This window comes from Carcharhinus amblyrhynchos, chromosome 7 (genome assembly GCF_965287045.1).
Source record: "Carcharhinus amblyrhynchos chromosome 7, sCarAmb.v2.hapA, whole genome shotgun sequence".
NCBI classification, from domain to species: domain Eukaryota; kingdom Metazoa; phylum Chordata; class Chondrichthyes; order Carcharhiniformes; family Carcharhinidae; genus Carcharhinus; species Carcharhinus amblyrhynchos.
The window spans coordinates 38,202,700-38,227,238 of record NC_137330.1 but is presented as its reverse complement, the minus strand read 5'-3'; positions in this window follow the sequence as shown (position 1 = coordinate 38,227,238).

Below are 24,539 nucleotides of genomic sequence, written 5' to 3'. Positions count from 1 at the left end.
CTGAGGTGTCCTCCCGCAGTACAGCCTTAATCAGTAGTGCAACTCCCCCACACCTTTTACATCCCCCTCTATCCCACCTGAAACATCTATAACCTGGAATGCTAAACTACCAGCCCCGTCCTTCCCTTAACCAAGTCTCTGTAATAGCAACAAGTGCTTATGTACCAGAGGCTGAGTGGGAGAATTTTGGAATTGCATGTTGTGCCATATTTCTGCAGGGAGTGATGCAGGTACTTGTGGTTATGAAATATATAATTTGTATTGGCTCTTCAAAGTGAAACATATCTTTTTATTTAAAGTATAATTTGTCTCTTAATTCATGTTTTAGTGTAAGTTGCAAAAAGTGAAATTTTGTTGGTCATTTCTTCATTTGGCTATTTTGGTTTATGGTTCCTCCACGGGCATCAACATAAATGTCAAACACCTCTTAGACAATTAACTGAGTGTGAAGAATGCCACAGAAGTATAAATTGATGTCTATTAAAAGCCATTCATGAAATCCAAATTTTTGGCCATTATGATTGTATAAATCCAATAGTAAATTGAGGGAAAACATTTTGGCCCTAAGAGTGCTTAGAATTTGTAACTACAAATGAGGCATAGTGGAGGTGAATAACATAAATGCCTTTGAGGGGAAGCTAGATAAGCATAAGAGGGAGAAACAAATAGAAAGATCTGTTGATACGGTTAGATGAAGAAAAGGGACGGAGGTTCATATGGAGCATAAACAATGAAATGGACCAGGTGGACTGAATGGCTGATTTCTGTTTTGTAAATACAATGTAATGTTATGCAAGAGCATGTAAAATGGTAACATGAGTTATCCATGCCCTGATCCTTAATAAAGCCCATCTGGCCTTTGAGTTTAATTTTGGAGAATTCCCACCAGTGTGCTTTAAATGTTTGGATAACACAGACAATCCTGATTTCAAACATTGTTTTGACTTGAGATGAGCAAGTATTTCAATGTGTGAATGTATAAGTTCTGCAGAAGAAAACAGTGATAGACTTGTGTCATAAACAATTTACTGCAGAACTGCTGACTGTCACGAGTTTGGAGCAGGAAGGATAGCTTATGGTTATGTTCAGCCTTTTAAATTCTATGCAAGGAAAGCATGTGACCTTTTCTTCTTCAATAAAAACTAATACTTGCTTGCAAAGAATTTGTACTTTGAAATTTCCAGGCATTATTTTTCTGTCAACCATTGAACTGTAAATTGCTATTTAGAACATTTTAGCAAGGAGCTGCACGAATAGTCACAGTCAAATTGATCTTCACTCTATCATTTCCTGACAAAAATATATCTCATCACAACAGAACTTATGCCTTCCCTACTTAGATCTTAACACTTGTTCTACTAAATAACAGAACCACTGTGAAATTACTATAGTCTGCCTTATGCTCAGCAAGGAAGGCACATAATTGTTCCCATATATTCATTTAGAGATGTTCCCCTGTCTCTGTTTTTCAATAGTAAGAAGTCTCACAACACCGAGTTAAAGTCCAACAGGTTTCTTTGGTAGCAAAAGCCACTAGCTTTTGCAGTACTGCTTCTTCAGTTATGGCTGAGAGAGGGGGCAACCTTATCAAGATGTACAAGATTATGAAGGACATGGACAGAGTGGCAAAGGAGCAGAACTTCAAAAGCTAGTGGTTTTTGCTACCAAATAAACCTGTTGGACTTTAACCTGATGTTGTGAGACTTCTTACTGTGTTTACCTCAGTCCAATGCCGGCATCTCCACATCATCTGCTTTTCAATTCAGGCACATGCTCCTTCAACAACAGTGACTTGGTGCCTATACCATCCAAATTTTATCAATGAAACTTACTTAACACGGGCTTCATCATCACACAACTTTTCCAGATGTGAATATAAGCTGTTGTAGTGGAAGATAAATATTATTGGTGTAGTCTGAAATCCAGTGGATAGATAACTTTCACGACAGTTTCAGACATTGATAGAAGCAGTAGGATGACCTGGAAACCATTCTTCACTGAGTCAGAGTCCTGGAACTCCCTCCCTAACAGTTACACAATGAGTACCACCGGGGCTCAAGAAAGCAATTCACCATTTCCCTCTCAAGGCTACTAGGACTGGGCAATAAATGCAGGCCTTGCTAGCAGCTCCCTAACACTGTATATGAATTTTTAAAAAATTATCCCACAACCCGAATTATAATGATTTTTATAAGTTCTCAATCTAACTGGAAACAAAAACTTGCATGTCCAAAGATGTGAAGAAAGGTTGGGTAGGCCTGGGTTGTTCTGTTGGAAGTCTCACAACACCAGGTTAAAGTCCAATAGGCTTATTTGGTAGCAAACATCACTAGCTTTCGGGGCTCTGCCCCTTCGTCAGGTGAGTGGGGAGTTCTGATCACAAACAGAGCATATAAAAGCACACACTTTTAGAATGCGAGTCTTTACAGCTAATCAAGTCTTAAAGGTGCAGATAATGTGAGTGGAGATAGCATTAAGCACAAATTAAAGAGATGTGTATTGTCTCCAGACAGGACAGTAAATGAGATGTTGCAAGCTCAGGCAAGTCACGGGGTTACAAGTAGTGTGACATGAACCCAAGATCCCGATTGAGGCCAGTCTCATGTGTGTGGAACTTGGCTATGAGTCTCTGCTCAGTGACTGTGCTGTCGTGTGTCATGAAGGCCGCCTTGGAGAACGCATACCCAAAGATCAGAGGCCGAATGCGCGTGACCGCTGAAATGTTCACCAACAGGAAGACAATTGTCTTGCCTGGTGATTGTCGAGCGGTGCTCATTCATCCGTTGTTGTAGCGTCTGCATGGTCTCCCCAATATACCATGCCTTGGGACATCTTTTCCTGCAGAGTATCAGGTAGACAACGTTGGCTGAGTTGCAAGAGCCATGAGAGACGTGGACAGAGTGGATAAGGATCAGCGCTCCGAAAACTAGTGGCTTTTGCTACCAAATAAACCTGTTGGACTTTAACCTTTAACGAAAGTTGTACCAAATTTTTAACTTATAAGGGTGGATAAGGCTTTTTCAGGGGGAATCACAGGATAAGGCATTGACCTTTGATGATGTAGGGTAGAAAAGATGGTGATCGAAGAGGGTACAATCAATAATGGTCCAGCAAGCTGAGTGCTCCTCCTAAATCACCTGGGGTATAAGCCTTAGTGAGGATTCTAGTGATACATCTACTTAATATCACATTCATAGTTTCCCTGGGATTTCTTAAACTTGTTTTCAAAACTAAGGTTAGAAAATGCAGCAAGATCATGTGGCTCCTTGAAATTCAGGCAAATGGTTCAATAAAAAGTCAGTGCTCACAGCTGCAATGTTAGCAGTCCCTGGAAAAAGGTTTCTTCACAGTACTTGGGATCAGAGGTTAGTGTGTACACTTTGGATGTTTTGAGACTCAGATCTTGATGGATAAAACCTTGATTGCGTTAGACTGATCTTCCGTTGAGATGGCCAACATTTGAAGCAACAACCTTAACCTGAGAGACCTGCAAATGCTCAATAGAAAATGGAGAAACAGGAAGGGGAGCAGAAGAGAGTATAAGTTTACAGGAGGTTCCACCCACATAACAGGATGTGCAGGTGAAGGCTTAGCATCCTAGATCTCTTGGAGAAATACACCTCCCTTCTGTCCAATGCAATGAACTCATGAACTGTCTCTTGACCTCTAATGTCTGTAATGATGCATTGAAATGTTCTCCTACAATAAACTGGCTGACTCTGACTGAGTGTCCAATACATGTGGATCATTGCAGACTTTTGATTACTTGTCTTAGAAAAGCTTTGTCTTAAACTTTTCATTAACACTTGTTGATCTGTTATGTGGTGGTTGTTCTGGATAAACAATTTGTTGTGTTACTTTTTACTCACATCTGATTCTCTCTCTAAAATGAGCAAAGTCAGATTTACCTGTAATGACTCACTGCAGAAATATCTTTTGTGATCTTGTGCAGACTTAATGGACAACAAGTAGAGTTTGTGATACTGTTATAATTCAGGTCAGAAACTCTAAAGTCTTCTTTGAAACTCATGTGGATCATAAGTTTTAGAATTTGAATTTGGGTAAGCATGAGATGTTCTACTTCAGATATGACTCAACTGACCCACAAGGGAACTTTCATCAAAAAAATAAGAATACAGTTAACATGTACAGCAAGAAAATTAGCAATAACTTTATCAGTTGCAAACAAGAAAAAAAAGCAACCATGATATTGTATAACCCTTGACAAATACATGAAATGTTCCAATCAAATACCCTTCTTAACCAAAACCCTTGCCCACAGGTTTAGCACAGAAAATACATCACATGATGCTGGAACTTAGTTATTTGGTTGGATAATGCAGCTTCCTTGATATATACATACAGACGAGCTTGAAGTCACTATAACTTCCCAAAACACCAGGGAGAGAGAGAGAGAGAGACTCTAGGTACCAGCTAGCGAACAACCAACAGCAGGATTTTCATTCCAGGAAGGCCTGGAGATCTGCTTCCAGCTAGCCAGCAGAATCTTTAATACCAGGGAGAGAGAAAAAGAACCTGCTGCCACTTGACAACCAGGACAGCTTCTGACTCTGAAACCAAAACTGAAAGTGAATCTTTGGTTTCTTCTGAGGAGGAACTACCTGACTCTGACTTGTCAATCAATCTCCCCCCTCACATTGCAAAAGGTCTTAAAATCCCAGAAAGTACCTGAGGCCCTGAGTAAAAAGAAATAAAACATCATTTAAACAATTGAAGCAGCAATGAAACTGCTTCAGCAACAATGGAATTAAAAGGCCTGCTCACAACTGCAGTGAACATGATTTTTTTATTTTTTAAAGTACACAAGCATCACAATACCCTCCTTCACCTTAGATGTATGTCTCTATGAGGTATTGCCATATGAAGTAAGCCCAGAAAATAGTCAAAAGAATTTGTGGGTCAATAGTTAGTGTTAATAAGACTTCTACCTGCACTCTACAGTTCAATTTCTTTTATGCTCTAGCTTGCTGGAGGTGTGAGCTTATAATGGTCCAGGAAGTACAATGGGATGTTTAGGGTCCTGGTTGTCAGCAAGATCAACAGCTAGTCCCTCAAATAATTGGAATGAATGTTTGAGAAATAAAAAAATGGAAAGGAAAGATTGCTTTAAGAGAAAGAGGGAAAATATGAAAAGGAGAAACAAGACAAAAATGTAAAAATTAAAGATTTGACATTTTTCAAACATTTTACAAATCTCCAATAACAATTCACTACCTAAAAAAATGAAACTGACTTTTTCACTACCTGGGGCAGAGAGGTTGATTAGAATTAGTAATAATTATTACAATTAAAAGGATGTTTATACTATTCATCACTAGACTTAACTTTCTGTGATACATTTAATAGGTAATTAATGTACAAGTGCAGCAGGTCCTTAAAAGTAATGGACTCTATTGGGAAGATGCTATTTATGCAAAGCAAACAGTGGACCAGCCAATAAGTTCTGGACACTCATAAGTCATGCTGCATCTCTTAATCCTTTGAACTCAGAGGAGCTGATCAATTTGTTCATTAGTAATGGTGGCATTGCTAACATGCCATTGTTTTCCTGCAGGCTATAAAGTTGAGCAGAATCTAGTGTCTTTTATGTTTCTAGATAATGGCACTCAAAATGAAACTGAATTTGTTTTCTGCGAATGATTTGGAATTACTGGTGTACATCAAGTGGTGAATAATGGCTACTCTTCTGCTTCTGACACTTCGTGGGAAAGACATCAATAGATAAACACATCATGACATCTGCATCAAGGTCATGCTTGAATTGGGCAGAAGCAATGGCAGAGATAGGTCAGGCCATTTCCTCTTATCCTAAGAAGGAAAACAGACATTAGTCACAACATAGCGATGCACATGAATGCACCAAAGCTTTTCTGTAGACACAAAAACACTCAATATCTGCAACTGCTAGCTAAACCCCTCACCCACTAATCTCCCCTTACGGAAATAGAACATAACTAATGTTTCTTACAAGGCATCAAGCTTCACCAGCAGAACTGCAAATGCTAGCTGGTCTTGATTTGAGATGCTGGGCTAGCCTTTCCTTACTTGCCTGCTGCACATAATAAGCTAGGCTGCTGGGCCTAGGTGCTGGCTAGGTTTCTTTCAAACCTGCTTTTATTTCTGCAACTTCCCTGGGTCACTATAGGAAAGGTAACAGGATTTTACAGAGCTTCCCAGAACAGGTTCAGGAGCTGTCGTGAAGAGAGGATTTCAGACATCAATGCAGTAGGACAGCAGTTAAAGTATTCAAGAGGCTAATTAACTAGAATTTTATGGCTTAGATATTACTAATGGAGCACAATGGAAACAACAAGGGAGTGGGGGGTCAGTACTGGCTGTCTCCCAACCAGCCACTGACAAAGCCAGTGTGCTGTGGCAGGGAGGGTAGTGCATAGAGGACATTGCCAAATAATGGCGGGGGGGGTGGGGGCAAGAGGTGCCAGCAATGTGGGACATGGCACCAGAGTCAAACTGGGACAGTGGCACTTGCATCCAAAGCAACTAATTAAGGAAAGGCAGAAAGATCTAGATGAAAGGCCTTGCAGAAGGAGAGAGCCAAGGGCTGTGGGTTTCAACCACCAAGATTTTGGAGCCCCACAGTGAAGAGAGGAGGGAGGGAGGTCCAGGAACAGGCACTGGGGAATCAGCAACAAGGGGACCAGACGAGGAGTGGGCACAAGAGGGGCATGCAAACAGCTGTCTGAGCGCAGACGTTATTACTCCACGAGAGAGTCAACACTCTAAGGCATAACCATGTCCAGTTTTCTGAGTCTCCATGAAGACGGAGACTCACCAGGGGGGCCACCACTGACGATATGTGTCAAGATGGGGAATGAGCTCACGCATATAGGAGTTGGTGGCCACCCACTGCCTGTGTTGCTGAAGTTTCGCTCTGGCATTGAACATTTATACCCTCATAAACGGATTTTTCTCTGTGTCTGTTGGAGATTTGTGTGAGCTCTCACCAAGGTTCCCTGAATAGGGGCAGGCAGAAGTTCCCTGAAGACAGGTGGGCAGAGTTTTAGGTTTTGTGGAGAGAGCTTTTTTGAAGCCGGATAACAGTTTTCCAGTCAAACAAAAGCAAAATCCATTTTTTTGTTTTGATATCAGCTTTTCAGAGTTTTGCAGGTTGGCCTGCACAAGTGAGATTAGGGAGGCTGGTTAGACATGACTCATCTATTCAAAGAAATTATATTAATGTAAGCTCAAAGCATTTTAAGGATGCTGAAGATAGAACATTCTGAGCCAATGCACTATACGTAAGTCCACAAATTGTAGTATTTAAAGAGAATGGTTACAAAGAAGACCTTCTGACCTTCCTGCCTTGAAGCTTTGCCTCTCCGATTCACTGAGAATTGGATGAAGCAGAAGAATTAGTCTGCAAATAGAAAGAGCTGGAATCGCTCGTGGGATGGCTACACACCACCGCACAGCAGGAATAGAATAGATAACAGCTTTGCAATCATTTCCCTAAGCTTGGAAGAAGAATGCAAGCATTATGATATGTATAAATACAGAAGGAATCCCCCTCCTGGGAATTCCATAGAAACTGTGCTGCAGATTTTAATATTTCATCGCTGAAGGCTGCTATTGCCTGAGTTTGTGTGAATGGCTGAGAGTTGCTTCATTGACGAAAATGCAGAACAGGCACAGGGGAGTATTGAAATGAAAAGTGTGGTATTACCACAATTTATCAGCACTGTCGCAGATATTAGCATACATCCCAATCAGTACAAATAACTTAATCCATTTATGGCAGTGTAGCTGACTAAAGGTTATGTCTCAATCCTGCATAAACTGGACTAGATTCTCAACTGAACCCATAAATTATCTTGCATTTCATGATGAAATAAAGGAAGTATAAATGCCCCCATTGCAGATTTAGCATTTACAATTTTCACATTGGAATAATGAATGCTGTCACAAAAAGACTGCTACGGCAATTTGCAAAGCATTGTTTTGAAAATACCCATAGTTTATAGAGGAGGATGAATTCATTTCTGATCAGTATTTGACAGTAAAGAAACAATTTTTCAAGCATAGGACCAATGCTTTTCAGTGGTTATAGTCAGTGGTTATGGAAATTACTTGGGGGCACAATCCCGACAGTCATAAGAGGGACTGTGCAAACCAATGACATCTGAAACTGTTCACGTTGCTACATGCAAGGTCACTTGGAGGTAGTTCTCCTGCAGGAACTAAGTGGGTGAGAGAGAGCCATTGTAGGCACATCTTCCTCTGTGATCGCAAAATATGGTTGGCATTGGACCATGTGAGAGAGTGTTAGATTCCACCCTCAGCATCCCACGTAAAGACTGGCCCGTACCTCTAACAGCAACAACAAGGGAAGATTCTTTGATTTACAAATATTGCTTCTGAGTCGCCATGGTAACTGAATACAAATCGTAAAACATTTAATAACCAGATTGAGCAAAAGAGGGTAACCAAGGCAACGCCGATACCAATATTCACATTTTCTCAGCGAGAATTAAGGGAAGAAAGATTTTGCCACAACTTTGCATTATACAAATGATGGGTTTCATCTGCGACTTAAGTTATGCCAACCTTTCATCCCCCAGCAGTTCCAAGGATACACAGCAAACACAAAAGGTTAAAAAAAATTAAAAACAATCTTTTTTAATGAAAAAATGTATAGATAATATTAATATAGCAGGCTGTATTGGACAGATGCAAAGTAAATTATTAAGGGGTAACGGTGTCGTAGTGGTAATATTACTGGACATGTAAACCAGAGGCTAAGCCTCTGTCCCGGGGGTCCTGGGATCATGATTCTAAATCTCATTATGACAGCTGGTGAAATTTAAATTCAATATATTAATGTATTTCATTAATAAGAATCATTTTTAAAAAAGCTTGTTTTTATGTTTTGTTTTGATCTGCTGTGTTTGCTTTGTATTCTGGGCCCAGGGTTTCATTGTAATGATGGAAGCATGAGTGAGGAGATGGCTTTTGATTGGCTGAAAACTGGTACTAAACCTGTCATCCAGAATGTGTGGATTAATGAAAATCTGGAATTGAAAGTTTATCTTTCCATTCGGTCTTTCAAAGAATAGTGCGGTGAAACTATTGATTGTTGGAAATGCTTATTGTTTCAGTAGTGCCCTTTAGGAACAGAAATCTGCTGGCGTATGTGTGAATCCAGACTTGCATCAATGTGGTTGACTCTTTACTGCCCTCTGAAATGGCCTGACAAGCCATTTGGTTCAGGGGCAATTAGGGATTGGCAACAAAATGTGGCCTTGCCCATGATGTCCATTTCCCATGAAAGAATAAAAATATGCAGAAATAGAACAGATGAGTGAATTGGTAAAGGGAAGACAGTCAACTGAAGTAAAATTATTTACTTATTAACTATAATTTATTTAAAATTATATAATTGTGTATTCTATCCTTTTACATTAAATATTAAAATATGTAACTGCTTCATTACTGCCTCGTTGTATTAAAGCTTATATCAGTACATAAGTTGAAATCTTTAAGAAAAAGAAATTGTCCAGAGACTGGAAGCCCCTAGAATGCCTTACAGTTTAAGGATTCAGCTCCTCAATGCAGTAAGTAATTGAACCATGTGGAACAAAAAAAATTTGATCCTTGGAGTGTGCTAAATTAGTTAATCCAATCAGCACAGCATGTAGAGATGTTATAACTGGCCTGTGATTAGCCTGAATTCAAGATGAGAAAATCAGTCAGAATCTTTTAAGTATCCAGGGACTCCTGAGGATGATGAATGAAGATTGGATCAGATTGTGCTGTGATTTCTTCACATAAAGAACTGCCATCCAGATGATGTATTGGTGGGTGACTGGGGTCCATGGCACTGCACCTTAACAAAAAAACAAATGAAAGACTTGCATTTATAAGTCCCTTTCACAACCTTAACACATCTCAAAGCACTTTGCAGCCAATGCAATACTTTTGAAGTATAGTGGCTGTTGTAATGTAGGAGATGCGGCAGCCAATTTGTGAACAGCAAGCTGACAAAAACAATGTGATAATGAGCAGATAATCTGTTTTTGTAATGTTGCTTGAGAGAAAAATAATGGCTAAGACGACAGGGATACTGCTCCACTGCTCCTCTTAAACATAGTGTCATGGCATATTTAATTCCCCACCTCAAAAAGCCAGTAGGGTTTTAGTTTAATACCTCATCTGAAAGACAGCACTTCCAACCAAGCAGCACGTTATCACTACTGTGCCAGAGTGTCAGTCTAGATGTTCATGTTCATGTTTCTGTCTTGAACCTTTTGACTCAGAATAAGTATCTAGGGCAATGATCAGAAAATTATCCATTCTTTAACATTCATTTGTTTACATCAATACTTGGCAAGGTCCGCGTTTATTGTCCACCTCTAATTTTCCTTGAGAAGGTGTGGTGAGCTGCCTTCTTGAACCGTGGCAGTCCGTGTGGTGTAGGTACACCCACAGTGCTGTTAAAGAGAGAGCTCCAGAATTTTGACCCAGCGCCAGTGAAGGAACGGCGATATTGTTCCAAGTCAGGAATGTGAGTGACTCGGGGTAGTACTTGCTAAATGTTTCCATGCACTTGCTGTCCTTTTAGGTGATAGTGGTCACGAGTTTGGTAGGTGCTGTTGGAGGAACCCTGGTGAGTTGCTTACAGACAGTGCACACTGTGTACTGGTGCTGTAGAGAGAGTAAGTGTTTAAGGTGGTGAATAGGGTACTGATCAAGCAGGCTGCATTGTGTCAAGCTTTTTGAGTGCTTGAGTTGAAGTGGCATTCATCCAGGCAAAAAAATTTTATAACTAAACTAAAACAGTGCAAATGATGGAAATTGGAAATTTAGGAGCAAAAGTGCTGGAAAAAGTCAGCACAGTAGGCAGCGCCTTGGAGAGAAACAAAGTTAATGTTTCAGGGTGATGAAGTTTAAGCCAATGGATGGAGGGGAGGGGGCAGGAAGAACAAAGGAGAAGGTGGAGGCCTGGGGGAGATTAAATAAAAGATTTCATGATGGAATAGCCAAAGCGGGTGGTAAAGATACAAAAGCTGTATCTAAAGTGGCATCAATTGTTAAGTTATAGAGTTCCTACAGTGCAGAAGGAGGCCATTCAGCCCATCCAGTCTGCACCAAGCACAAGCTCATCCAGGCCCGATCCCCATAACTCCATGCATTTACCCTGCTAATTCCCCTGACACTAAGGGACAATTTAGCACGGCCAATCCACCTAAACCACACATCTTTGGACTGTGGGAAGAAACCAGAGCCCTCGGAGGAAATCCATAAGACACAAAAGGAATGTGCAAATTCCACACGGAGACCCAAGCCGAGAATCAAACCTGGGCCCCTGGTGCTGTGAGACAGCAGTGCAAACCACTGTGCCACTGTCTGCATTGGGATGAGAATTAAAAATTAATGCAACATGAAGGTATAAAGAAAGAAACAAGACCCAACAAGACCCAAAATAAGAGATGAGAAAAAACATGTAAAACAAGATGGAGGCAAAACTTATGATCTAAAGTTGTTGCACTCGATGTTGCGTCCAGAAGGTTGCAGAGTGCTGAGTCAAAAGATAAGGTGCTATTCCTTAAGTTGGCGATGAGCTTCATTGGAACACTGTAGCAAGCCATGGACAGTAAGGTCAGCAGATTATATTGCCAGTGTGTGCCAAACTTGCAAGTAATGTGAAATGTTAACATTGTTTCTCTCTGCACGAATGCTGCTGGAAGACCTGCTGAGAATTTAATATTTTTATTCCAAGCATGCCTCTCTGCTGGAAAGTTTCCTGTCAATTGTCTTCAGGGTGAAGGGGGAAAAAACAGATTCAAAATCAAACAAAAACCTCTTTGCACCAAAGTGCTGCTTGCATGTTAGATATAAGACAAGAAGCACAAAAACATACCAACTTCCTGACGTCTCAACAGCATCGACCTTCATTAAAGCAGAAGATGATTCACAGATAGCATTAAATATACACATTCCCACAATTTTAGGATTTATTCCTGTAGACAGTGCAAAAAGTTACCAAATTTTATATGGGCAGCCGACAGTGAGCAATTCACATTATCACTTGAGTAATCATATTTAAGCTTCAGGTAAAGGTATCACATATTGATTTCATCAATGTAGAGATGAATAAATATGCCATTTAAAAGCATCTTCAGCTAATGTATTACCCATCTCTGTAAGTGCTTTTGATTAACTTGCTGACGTAAGGGAACACTTTGCTAGTTTCACAGTTTGTCTAAAACGAGGATTGCACAATGTTTATGACTCACAACTTAAGTCATGGGATGAAAGTGCATTGTAAGCAGATTTCAATGGAGACAGGATAAAAGTGCAGTTCCTAGCAACAATTACTCAATGAGCTAATGCAATATCTAAAGTTGTTCATTTTTAATACCATCTGTATACAACATTTCACAAAGACACTACTGGGATAGTCTTGTTGTTTTATAATATTTCTGAAAATGCCAGTAAAAAAATGGTTCTATAAGCAGATATATTATTAATGTATCTTTGCTTCTGGGGATGATACACTAGGTTCATGTTCCAAGGCACTTGCTAATGAAGAGTGAAAGGATGCGCCTGTGAAGCCACAACATTGACTGCACCAGTGGGAGATAGCAAGTGCAGTTTGCCTAGTGCTCATCTGATTAGTTATATCATTACCTTAAATGCTGTTCCTCCTCATTGTATCTTCCTTATGTTGCAGCCAACTCATTAACTAACCTTCTACTTCCAGTTTACCCCATCCCCCACATCATCATATTCTCAAACTCTTTACACTCCGCAACCTGTTCATCATCTTCCAGTCTTAAAACTTTTAAAACCCAAGCTCCATGTCATCTAATGTAGACACTTTTGTGTTTCTTGAACCTAAGTGGTATCGTGCATGAGGAGTTTGGCCTCATTATTAGTTACATTTATAGAGTTATCTCTTGCATCATGATGTCTCCATGCATTTTACATAAATAATTATTTTTGAAGGTAATCTAATTTGGTAAAATGCCATTATTTTGCTGTGATAACAGTGAAGTGGTCTTGTTGTGCCATGGTGGCATCCCTAGCCCTGGACCGGAAGCTCTGGGTGCAAGATTCACTTCAGGACTTGATGATCATGGTAAGTATATGCATAATGTGGCCAAACAGGTTGATTATGAGCTAGCTAATCCTTCCAAGACATCTGATGGCTGGTGGCAAGAGCAGCAAGGTTTCCTCTACTATACTACACAAGTCAAAGGCTACCTACTGCAGTACACTGCCAAGCATAATCATGGACCAATTCAATAGAAGTCCATGGTCATCAATGCCCTCATAGGGCATGGCACTTGAAGGAATTGGAGGAAGGAATTTGTTCAGGTCATCAGGAGAACTTTTGTTGTTCTTTAATTGGAGCAACTCATTAATACTCTTTCAACATGCCATCTATTTTGATAGGAATAACAGTAAAATGGACTATTATTTAAATGGTAAAAAATTGCAGCATGCTGCTATGCAGAGGGACTGGGTGTCCTGGTGCAGGAATCTCAAGGAGTTGGTTTGCAGGTGCAGCAGGTAACTAAGAAGGCAAATGGAATTTTGTCCTTTATTGCCAGAGGGATGGTGTTTAAAAACAGCAAGGTGTAAACAGTTATATCAGGTGCTGGTGAGGCCACACCTGGAGTACTGTGTACAGTTTTGGTCTCCTTACTTGAGAAAGGATATACTGGCACTGGAGGGGGGGAGGGTGTGCAGAGGAGATCTTACCAAAACATGTAAGATTATGAAGGGAGTAGATAAGATAGAAACAAGGAAGTTGTTTCCACTGATGAGTGAAATTAGAACTAAGGGGTATGGCCTCAAAGTAAGGGGAAATAGATTTAGGACTGAGTAGAGGAGGAACTTCTTCACACAGAAGTTTGTGAATCTGTGGAATTCCCTGCCTAGTGAAGTAGTTGAGGCTATCTCTTTGAATGTTTTTAAGGCAAGGATAGATAAATTTTTGAACAATAAAGGAATTAAGGGTTATGGTGAGCGGGCGGGTAAGTGGAGCTGAGTCCACGAAGAGATCAGTCATGATCTTATTGAATGGCGGAGCAGGCTCGAGGGCCTACTCCTGCTCCTAGTTCTTATGTTCTTATAACAGCACTTTCTAAACCTGCAGCCATTGCCACGTAGAAAGACAAGGATAGAAGATGAATGGGAACACCACCACCTCCAAATCACAAACTATTCTAACTTGGAATTACACCACTGTTTCTTCATTGCTGCTGGGTCAAAATCCTGGAACGCCCTTCCTATCAGCACTGTGGGTGTTCTCACACCATAGGGATTGCAGCAGTTCAAGATGTCTCAGCACCACCTTCTCAAGGGCAATTAGGGATGGACATTAAATTATATTTTAGTATAGAAATTGAAGTTTCAAGCCCTGGCCTAATAATCAGAGCAATTATTTACTGATCTACAGGTCAGTGTAAAATGAATAACCAAAGCTAGAACATCTTGGTTTGCCCAAGTTAGTGTTGTGCGGCCCAGAAGAGCACTCCTTCTTGAGTGAGATGTGGGTCAGGGAAAGTGGGTGCTTATTGTGCTCAGTTCTGTCCAGAAATGGAAATCCAGGTCCATATCATGTCACAAGATCTCAATTTGAATTTTAATAGGCTTTCAGTTCGATGCACTCAAGGAACTCTGCACTCGGCACTTTGACAATGGGCATGAGTAACCATAGCACCAGCATTTAGTATCAACAATCCCTCATATTAAGGATGATTCTTCCTTTAGAATGGCTGGGGTGGTCCTGATATGTCAATGTTGGCGATGGAATCACAAATAGCTTATGAATCTTATTTTAGCCATGCTGGATCTCCCAAAGTGAGGAAATAGATTGTCAGCTGGTATAGATAATGTTGGATTGTTGGCTCAAGCAGTTGCCCTGTCTTTCTGTCTCTCTTGCCACCCTCCCTCTCTTAACACTTTTGTTCATTGGAAGATCTTGGCACCATTTTCACGATGTAACTACACTTTGGTCTAATTGAGCCTCTGCTTTCTACGTGCCGATATTAATGGAGCAAAAGTTCATGGAGCTTTGAGATTGTCTTTGAAAAGGTTGCTTTGGCTCCCATGACAGGGATGCACCAGAGTAGCTCTGATTAGAGTGCCTGTTACTCTTGTGTCGGGCATTCTGATGACATGTGCCATCCATCTCGGCTAAGATTAGCATGCCTCTATACTTTACAGAGCTGTGTCTTAGAGGATGCTCATGTTTGTTCTTTTGTCCTATGACTTGATTCACAAGATCCTTCTGAATCAGAGTTGTTGATGTTGTTCTAGGGCTTTGATATGCCATCTATAAGTTATGACAGCGTAAATAAGTTGTCCAAGCTTCAGCACCATAGAGAAGCATGGGGGAACCATTGTTGATGGACTTTACTTTAGTGTGGCAGCCAATGCCTTCTCCATCTGGGTGAAGACCTGTAGTTGTGCTTGCCCATGATCAGTTAGCTCCTTTCACCTTCAGTTTTGCAAAATCTTATCCTGTAAAAGAGAGAGAGCTGTGTCAGTAATTGTGATGCAATGTGCTCAGATAAAGTAAAGTTTTAAAATGTAATTATTAATTTCACAAGTAGTCTTACATTAACACTGCAATGAAGTTATTGTGGAAATCCCCTGGTCACCACACTCCAGCACCTGTTCAGATACACTGGGAGAGAATTTAGCATGGCCAATGCACCTAATCAGCATGTCTTTCAGACTATGGGAGGAAACTGGGGCACCCGGAGGAAACCCATGCAGACATGGGGAGAACGTGCAAAGTCAACTCAGCCAGTGACCCAAGCTGGGGATCAAACTGGGTTCCTGGAACTATGAGGCAGCACTATTAACCACTGTGCCACTGTGCTGCCCATATGATGTGACTGTCATTTTGATTTGAATTATTATGTCACATGTATTAACATTTAGTGAAAAGTATTGTTTCTTGCGTGCTGTACAGACAAAGCATACTGTTCATAGAGAAGGAAACAGGAGGTTGCAGAATGTAGTGTTACAGTCATAGCTAAGGTGTAAAAAAAGATCAACTTGTTGAATAGCTAGCAGTAAATGTGAGATATGTGTGTCAATAGTGTGAATGTGGACAAAGTGAAGCTATGAATGAGTGGTGGGTGACAGAGGTGGTTGATAGATAAGAGATGGGAATACCGCAGTTGTCACGAACTTGAGTATGTAATTTCCTATAACCTGAACTAGCACATGGTTCGGTGTTGTAACTCTTCACCAATGTCAGCTTTTTGAGATCGATAGCTTCCAAAATATGAGAAGCGAGGTGCATTTTTCCACATGGCACCATGAATTTCAAGTGAGGCATTGTATTTGATGCATTTGGTGTGGGTTTGTAAAGGATTTTGGTTTTATAGTGTTCACAGTAGGACCCACAATCTCAATGATTTCCGGGAATGTCAGTTATTCGTTATGGTTCTTCTTCAAAGTGAGCACTGACGTGCATCACCAGCATACTGAAGCTCTATCACAAATTGTTGTTTTGGTTTTAGCCTTCAGTTGATTGGCATTCAACAGTTTATTATATTGTGATGAGATATTACCACGTCTTGTGAGAGCCTGTCAGCAAAAAGCTTTAGCATTGTTTCAGGGAAGACTAAGAATAATGATGAAGCAATGACACATTCATTTCGACCCCTGTTTTGCGAGGGAAGGGGTTGTGGTGAAGCTATTGCATAGCTCAGTTATTTGCATATTTTCATGCAGGTGACAGTCAGTGTTTGTGACCGGAGCTGTCTACCCATATTGCTGCAGGACCTTCCAAGGGGCAATTCAATTTTAGTATGCACGCGTGATTGCAGAAAGCTATGTACACAAGGATGTTTAGCGACCTACACTCTTCCTGAATTGGCTTGCTGTGAAAATCATGTTGACTTTTCTTTTGGTGTGTCAGAAATAGTACCGGGACTTTGGATGGACTCCTCAACACTTGGCAAGAGACAACTCGGAACTGCCTTATCTGGGACTTTACCAAAAGTTGAGAGCAATGCACTAGCCCGTGTAGTTGCTACAGTTTGACTTGGCCCCTTTTTTGAAGATTGTGATCAATCTGACTTGGGGCTTTCTTCATTCTGCCAAAGCATTATAAATATGACACATATCCAAGAGATCAGTACACCTCCTGTGGCACTTCTTCAGGGATATTGTCAGCACCAGAAGCTTTTTTCTTTTTATTGCTTGACAGAAGTTATCACTTTGCCTAAAAGGTGAAGTCACCTTAGTCCCATGGGCTTCTCTCCCTTGTGAGAGGGGGAGAGTGCTGACTGCAGGTGATTTAACCTGAGGACAAGCACACACACGAGGCAGGGGGCAAAGTTGAGAAGGTGGGGCCTTCATGAATCATCTCAACCACATATGGGAATTGAACTCACACTCTTGGTATCATTCTGTATTACAAGCCAGTCATCCAGCCAACTGAGCTAACCAACTCCTAGCTTGCATTGCTTAGCTCACATCCGAACATGTATTGTGGAAGATTCTCAAGGAGGCGCATAACAACCGTGGAATTCTGATTGAGTAGTTCTACAAAGCACTGTTTCCATCAGGTATTGATATTAACCATACCTCTGGGAATAATCCTGCCCTATTTGGATCTTACCAGTGTTGGTCCATGTGTTGACGGTCTATAGATCTTTAGTTGATTGGAAAAAGACAGCTATTAACAGGACAGTGAGCATTCTCAATTGTTTACCCACCATTTACATCAACTACCCGGAATTAAAATGTAATTTTGAGTTTGTTATTGAGTACAATTGTTAAGTTCACATGCTGTAGGTGTTCATTAAAAAAATTCACTGACAATATGATTTATCTGGGAGTTGCAGACTACAGTATAGATATTTCACTTTGAATGTGAACACACCACTTGAATAAAATGGTTTTGGTGCATCCTTAATCATCCTTGATAATTTCTGCTTGTCAAAGTAAATCAAAATCTCATTTGCTTGAATTAGAATCTAGTCCTTTTCCTTTAACTCTTCGCTGCAAGCTGAGGAAAGAACAGTAAGAAGCAAAATGCTTAAACCTTAAATATTGTACCGATGTTTTGACAGTTTATGTATATATGTGTGAGGATGCATATATAAAGATGGGTAGATAAATATAAAGATGGATAAATCTGTATGCGTACATATTTTAATTGCATGCCTGATGTTTGTACTGATTGGATAAATTCAATGTGAAATGTATATTCTTTTATAATAATTATTCACTCATTGTGTGTTGCAGATCACTCTGGGAGTCTGAGTTGCTGTGGCAACATGCACTTGGCATGCATGTTGTAGTCTGGAGCTATGTTTAGTAATGGTAGGGATCCAATTTTCTTTCCATCACTTGGCTGACCAGGACAGTCTCCCATTCTTACCACCTGCCATATTGCAGTGTGCTGGAAACAGTTGCCATCTGGCTGCATTGTGAACACAACTTCCTTGGCTATCGAGTCCTGAAGTGGGATTTTGTAAGATTTTGATAATTTCACTGATTTTAATAGATTTTAGAATCTGTTAAATATATGGATTTCATTCTGTAACCACAGTTTAAATTTAAGAGCTTCATTTTGAATTTCTGTTGGACAATTCACAGTCAAAGTAATTGGGAAACAGGAAAGCAGTTGTTTATGAGGAACAACACTTGATGAATTTATCACTTTAATGGTGCTGCAAGGTCTGAATTCAAGGGGATTTTCTGCTTTGACAGAATAGTTAACAGCAGTGAGTTCAATAGTCTGAACTTAGGATGATACATAGGGTAGGATTTTCTGGCCTCACTCACCTCGAAACTGGAAAATCGCATTCAAGATCAAAAGAACTTTGCATGGTCCACCCCTCGGTCGCTCCAATTCCTTTGGTGGGTGGGACAGTAAAATTGCAGTCCTTATCTTTAAATAGACCATATATTGATTTAATTGATCTATACAAAGGGAATCTTTGTTTTCTGATATGTGGGTTTGGTTTAAAATATGTTGACAAGGGAATATGCCTTTATTAATGGCTTCTCTGTAAATGGAATATGCATCTGTTTGCAGTTGAATGTAAACTTCTAAGGAAATAAGAAATCGAGCTGTGCCTCAGCTTACAAATCATGAAACAGGGGAAAGGGATGAATATTTGTCTTCGGTCTTCATGGCTCTAGTTATAAAGGTGGGGTGACACAAGACGACTTGCACCCTGTTACGAATAAGAGATGAATTTAGACCATTTCCAAAAAAGGAAAGAGGAATGAGAATCTAAGGGACAAAAGTTGGAGAATTAGTGTCTGTGCTGGCACAGTGATACCATAGTTTCTCTGATATAGCTTTTCTGGACACAAATAAACATCACTTCAAAGACAGTGAAAAGAGAAAGGCATCGGCTGTGCTGGTAAAACCAAGAACTCTGAGAATCTTGAGAGATTAGAAACTTCTGTGGTGTCTTCACTGTTTCTTGTAAAGTATATGCAAAAACTTGCTCAATAAATTCTACTTGATTCATAAATATTTGTATCTTGTAAGTCTAGCACAACTGAGAAATTAAGAAGTCAGACCTTAAGGTTTTTTTAATGAGAAAGCATTTATACCTCAAAACCCTAATTTTTATAGCTGAGCTTCTAATTCAGAGGTAGGGACTGTAGTGTACAGTTTTTCAACTGTTTGGTGTTTGATTGTCTCATATCTAAGCCTGGGAGTAGGTCACTGAGTATAGGGGCGGGAATTTTAAAGAATTAAATTAAACTTATATGTCTGAAGATATCATCTCTGCATATCGCCAAATAAAACACATCAAGGAAGCTATCCACTGCACCACAAGCCTCCCAATTATTCAGCACTGCAGTTATATTATTAGTTTAGTTCCAGATTCATGCAGAATAGCTGAGCCTCGGTGATTTAACAAGATCAGGTTAATCTGGTGGTTGTCACAAGCCTTTACAGGATTAATGTTGGATAGAAGTTCTCTTTTTGCTTTTCTGTAGATGGCTTCGACCCCCACCTGAGCTGTCTAAAAAGCACCATGAAAGGAAAGGTAAATTGGAAGCAGTGGCGCTCTTTTGCACTGTCTAATAGGATTGTACAAGTTAATTCATTTTCTCGAATGTTTCTGCAATCTCACACTGCCAGGGTAAACCTGCTTTGTATTTTTAAATAGTGTTGCTGCCAACTGCAAGGGTAAATAGTGTTTTGATTTTCACCTTTTAGTTTAAACTGCAGCCAGGCAATTCATCCAATTCCAACTGGGGCTTCTGGGACCTTTGTGGATGTTCAGTCCAATTGTCTATCTCCTTCAGAATTGAAAAAGAAAAGGTGAGGCAGGTGAATTACCGCCAAATCATGTAAAAGAAAAGACAAATAAAAAGAGAGAAAAAAAGATTGGATTAAGAAAGATAAAGGCATCAGAATGAAAAAGTTTAAAAAGTAAACATTTAAACATTAACATATTAAAAATCTCATACAATATAGTAACTGTAGGATTGAGACTCCAGTATCAGTTCTCTCTTGGTTCATAAATATATTCAAAGGATATTTCACTGTTAAGTAGCAGCCCGAATTTGTATTAACAGCGCAAATGCAGCAATTTTTTAAAACTCAAGGGGAGGTTCACAGCGAGATCTCATTCCCACAAGGCTCGTGGCAGAGTGGCACAAATCACCTCGCTAACTTGAGGTTACTCGCAACTCACAAAGTATGATTTAAATATGAATAATGCACGTTAAACTTACTATTATTTTCCCAGCAATTTCTGGGCCAGTATCCCAGCCAACGAATGAGAGCAGCATAAGGAAACTGAGAGAGGGGCAAGGTGCAATAATGTTATAAACAGAGGTGAATTGGAAAAGAACTGGCAAACTAATACAAAACATGAGCCCTCTGTCTGACTGCAGTTTAAAAAGAAATGAAAATCATAACATTATTTATCCTTGCAATTGGCAGCAACACTATTCAAAAATACAAGACAGATTTGCCCTGACAGTGTGAGATTACAGCAACATTTAGATAATGAATTAACTTGGACAATTTTCTCCAAAAGAATTGGTCAAACAATTATTTACTGCCATGCATACATTGTTATTAATAATTTCACAAACATTGGAATCCACAGCATCCTAAAAAAAATCACATATCCATCCAGATTTTTTCAAATGTTGAACATTGTTCCTGATTTGGGAGACATGTAAGATTGATGTGTTACACTAACACATGGTCAATGTTCAAAATAATTTTTTAAATATAAAAACCAGGGTCATTCAGATGAAAGATGATGAAGTAATGAATGGTTCCAACACTAGAATACTTCTTTCATGAGTGACGATTGCATTGGTTTTCAGAGCCGTTGATTGCTGACTCACCACACGATCTAACCTCTGGTAAAGGAGAATGTACAGAATAGATGGGAGGTGGGTGAAAAGGGGAGAGGGGTGGGGATATAGAATCCTATCATCACTGTTAATGGAAATATCATGGGATGAATTGAATATTCATGAAATGGTTACATTCTGTGGGAAGAATTTTCAGATGAATGGCTTATGAACTTTGTAATGAAGGTGTACAGTTCTGCAGATTTGATTTGGTTTATTATTGTCTCATGTATTAGTATACAGTGAAAAGTATTGTTTCTAACGTGGTATGAAAAGCATACCATTCATAGAGAAGGAAAGAAGAGAGTGCAGAATGTAGAGATCCAGTCATAGCTGGGGCATAGAGAAAGATCACCTTAATGTGAGGTAGGTCCATTCAAAAGTCTGATGGCAGCAGGGAAGCTATGCTTGAGTCAATTGGCATGTGATCTCAGACAGTTGTTTCTTTTTCCCTACGGAAGAAGGTGAAAGTGAGTATAATCAGGGTTTGTGGGGTCCTTAATTATGTTGGCTGCTTTTCCAAGGCAGCAGGAAGTGTAGACAATGTCAATGGGTGGAAGGCTGGTTTTAGTGATGGAATGGGCTTCGTTCACACCATTTTGTAGTTTCTTGTGGTCTTAGACGAGCAGAAGCCACACCAAGCTGTGATACAACCAGAAAGAATGCTTTCTATGGTGCATCTATAAAAGTTGATGTGAGTTGTAACAGACATGTCAAATTTTCTTAGTCTTCTGAGAAAGTAGAGCCTTTCTTAACTATAGTGGTGGCATGGGGAGACCAGGACAGGTTGTTGGTGATCTAGGCACCTACAAACTTGAAGCTCCCGACCATTTCTACATTGTCCCCATTGATGTAGACGGGCATGTCCTCCACTTCGCTTCCTGAAGTCGAAGACTATCTCCTTCATTTTGTTGACATTAAGGGCGAGATTATTGTCGTTACACCAGTTCACCAGATTCTCTATCTGTTTCCTGTCCTCTGTCTTGTACTGTTTGAGATCGGTCATCAGCAAACTTAAAAATCAAGCTGTAGGAGAATTTGGCCACACAATTATCGGTATATAAGGATTATAATAAGGGGCTAACGGCAGGGCCTTGTGGAGCACCTGTATTAAGAATGATTGTGCACGAGGTGTTAATGCCTATCTTTATTGATTGTGGTCTGTGGGCTGGAAAGTTCAGGATTCAGTTGCAGAGGGAGAAATCATAAAATCTCTACAATGTAGGGGGAGACCATTCGGCCCATACAGCCTGCACCAACCACAATCCCACCCAGGCCCCATCCCTGTAACTCCACACATTCATCCTGCTAATTCTCCTGACACCAAGGGGCAATTTATCATGGCTAATCAACCTAACCTGCACACCTTTGAACTGTGGGTGGAAACCGGAGCACCCGGAGGAAACCCACGCAGACACAGGGAGAACATACAAACTCCACACAGACAGTGACCCCTGGCTGGGAATTGAACCCTGGTCCCTAGTGCTGTGAGGCAGCAGTGCTAACTGCTGTGCCACTGTGCTGAGCCACAGGAGCCGTGCCCGAGGCCACAGAGTTTGGAGATGAATTTCAAAGGAATAATGATGTTGAAGTCTAAGCTATCATTGATAAATAGGAGTTTGACACAGGTATCTTTGTTACCTAGGTGTTCCAGAGTTCAGTGCCGGGCCAGGGAGATGGTGTCTGCTATGGACCTGTTGCGGTGGTAGGTGAACTGTAATGGATCCAGGCAATCTTGAAGGACAGAATTGATTTGTGCCATGACTAACCTTATGAAGCACTTCATAATGATGGATGTCAGGACCACCGGACAATAGTCACTAAGGCATGCTGCTTGGCTTTTCTTTGGTACTGGGATGATAGTCGTCTTTTTGAAGCAGATAGAGATCTCAGATTGTTGTAAAGAGAGGTTGAAGATGTCCGCGAATACCCCTGCTAGCTGGCCCATGCAAGATCTGAGTGCTCGTCCGGGTACCCCATCCGGTCCAGTTGCTTTCCGTAGGTTGACCTTTAAGAAGGCTGATCTGACATCTGCAATGGTGACCTCGGATACAGATTCACCTGAAGCTTTCAGGGTGGGGGTGGGGGGGCCTGCTCTCGCTGACCTGTTGCTCAAAACAGGCATAGAATGCATTGAGCTCATCAGGAAGGGGTGCGTTGGAGCCGACGATTTTACATGCCTTCATCTTGTATGTGAGACGTGACAATCAGAATGTGTTGATTTCTTTTTATTTACCACAAATAATCCATGGCAATGTCAACAATGGCACGAGACTTCATCAGGTGTCTGATGACACATGTATTCGAAACAAAAATTCAAACTTCATTGGAAACTAAAGTTCAAAATGGCGTTTACTTTTTAAAGTTGCCAGTTGTTGGGTGAGATTTTATCTCAGTTGGTGAATCAGGTAATAGGCCAGACTCGTGCAGGGCTGGGGTAAGTGGGAAGTTTCTGTGATGTGAGTGCGAGGCCAGAGTGTTTTTCATATGTTTAGAGGGCTGTCCACCCAATGGCATTGGGAGTGGGCTGCCCATCCAAATGACACACCCAACTTCCCACATCCCAATGTTGATTTAAAATGCACCCCGTAAAGCTGAATTTTCCTGCTTTAAATTTCAATGGAACAAAGTTGGAAAGAGTTTTAATTTAAGAGTACTATGCAAGACACAATAAAATATCAAGGCTTTCTGATGTCCTCCTGGTGGAGGAAATCAGCACAAGGAAAGATGTATCTCAGGAGCCAAAGAAACAATACCAGGGCCAGGTTACTGCAGTCTGGATTAAAGTGACTGACTAGCCCCAGAAGCCTTTACATTATTATTAATCAGAAACCTATCATCTCTATCTTAAACATGCTCAGTGACTAAGCTTGCACAGCTCTCTGGGATAGAGAATTCCAAAAAGTCACAAGCCTCTGTGGAAAGAAATTTCTTTTCATCTCGGTCCTAAGTACCTTCCTCCTTATTTTGAAATTATGTCCCCCGGTTCTTGTCTCCTCAACAAAGGGAAACATCTTACCTGCATCTGCCCTGTCTGTCCCTTCAAGTATTTTATAGGTTTCAATGAGGTCATCTCACATTCTTTGAAACTCTAGCGAATATAGGCCCAGTTTGCCCAATGTCTCTTCATAAGACAGTCCTACCATCCACAGAACAAGTCTGGTGAACCTTTGTTGCAC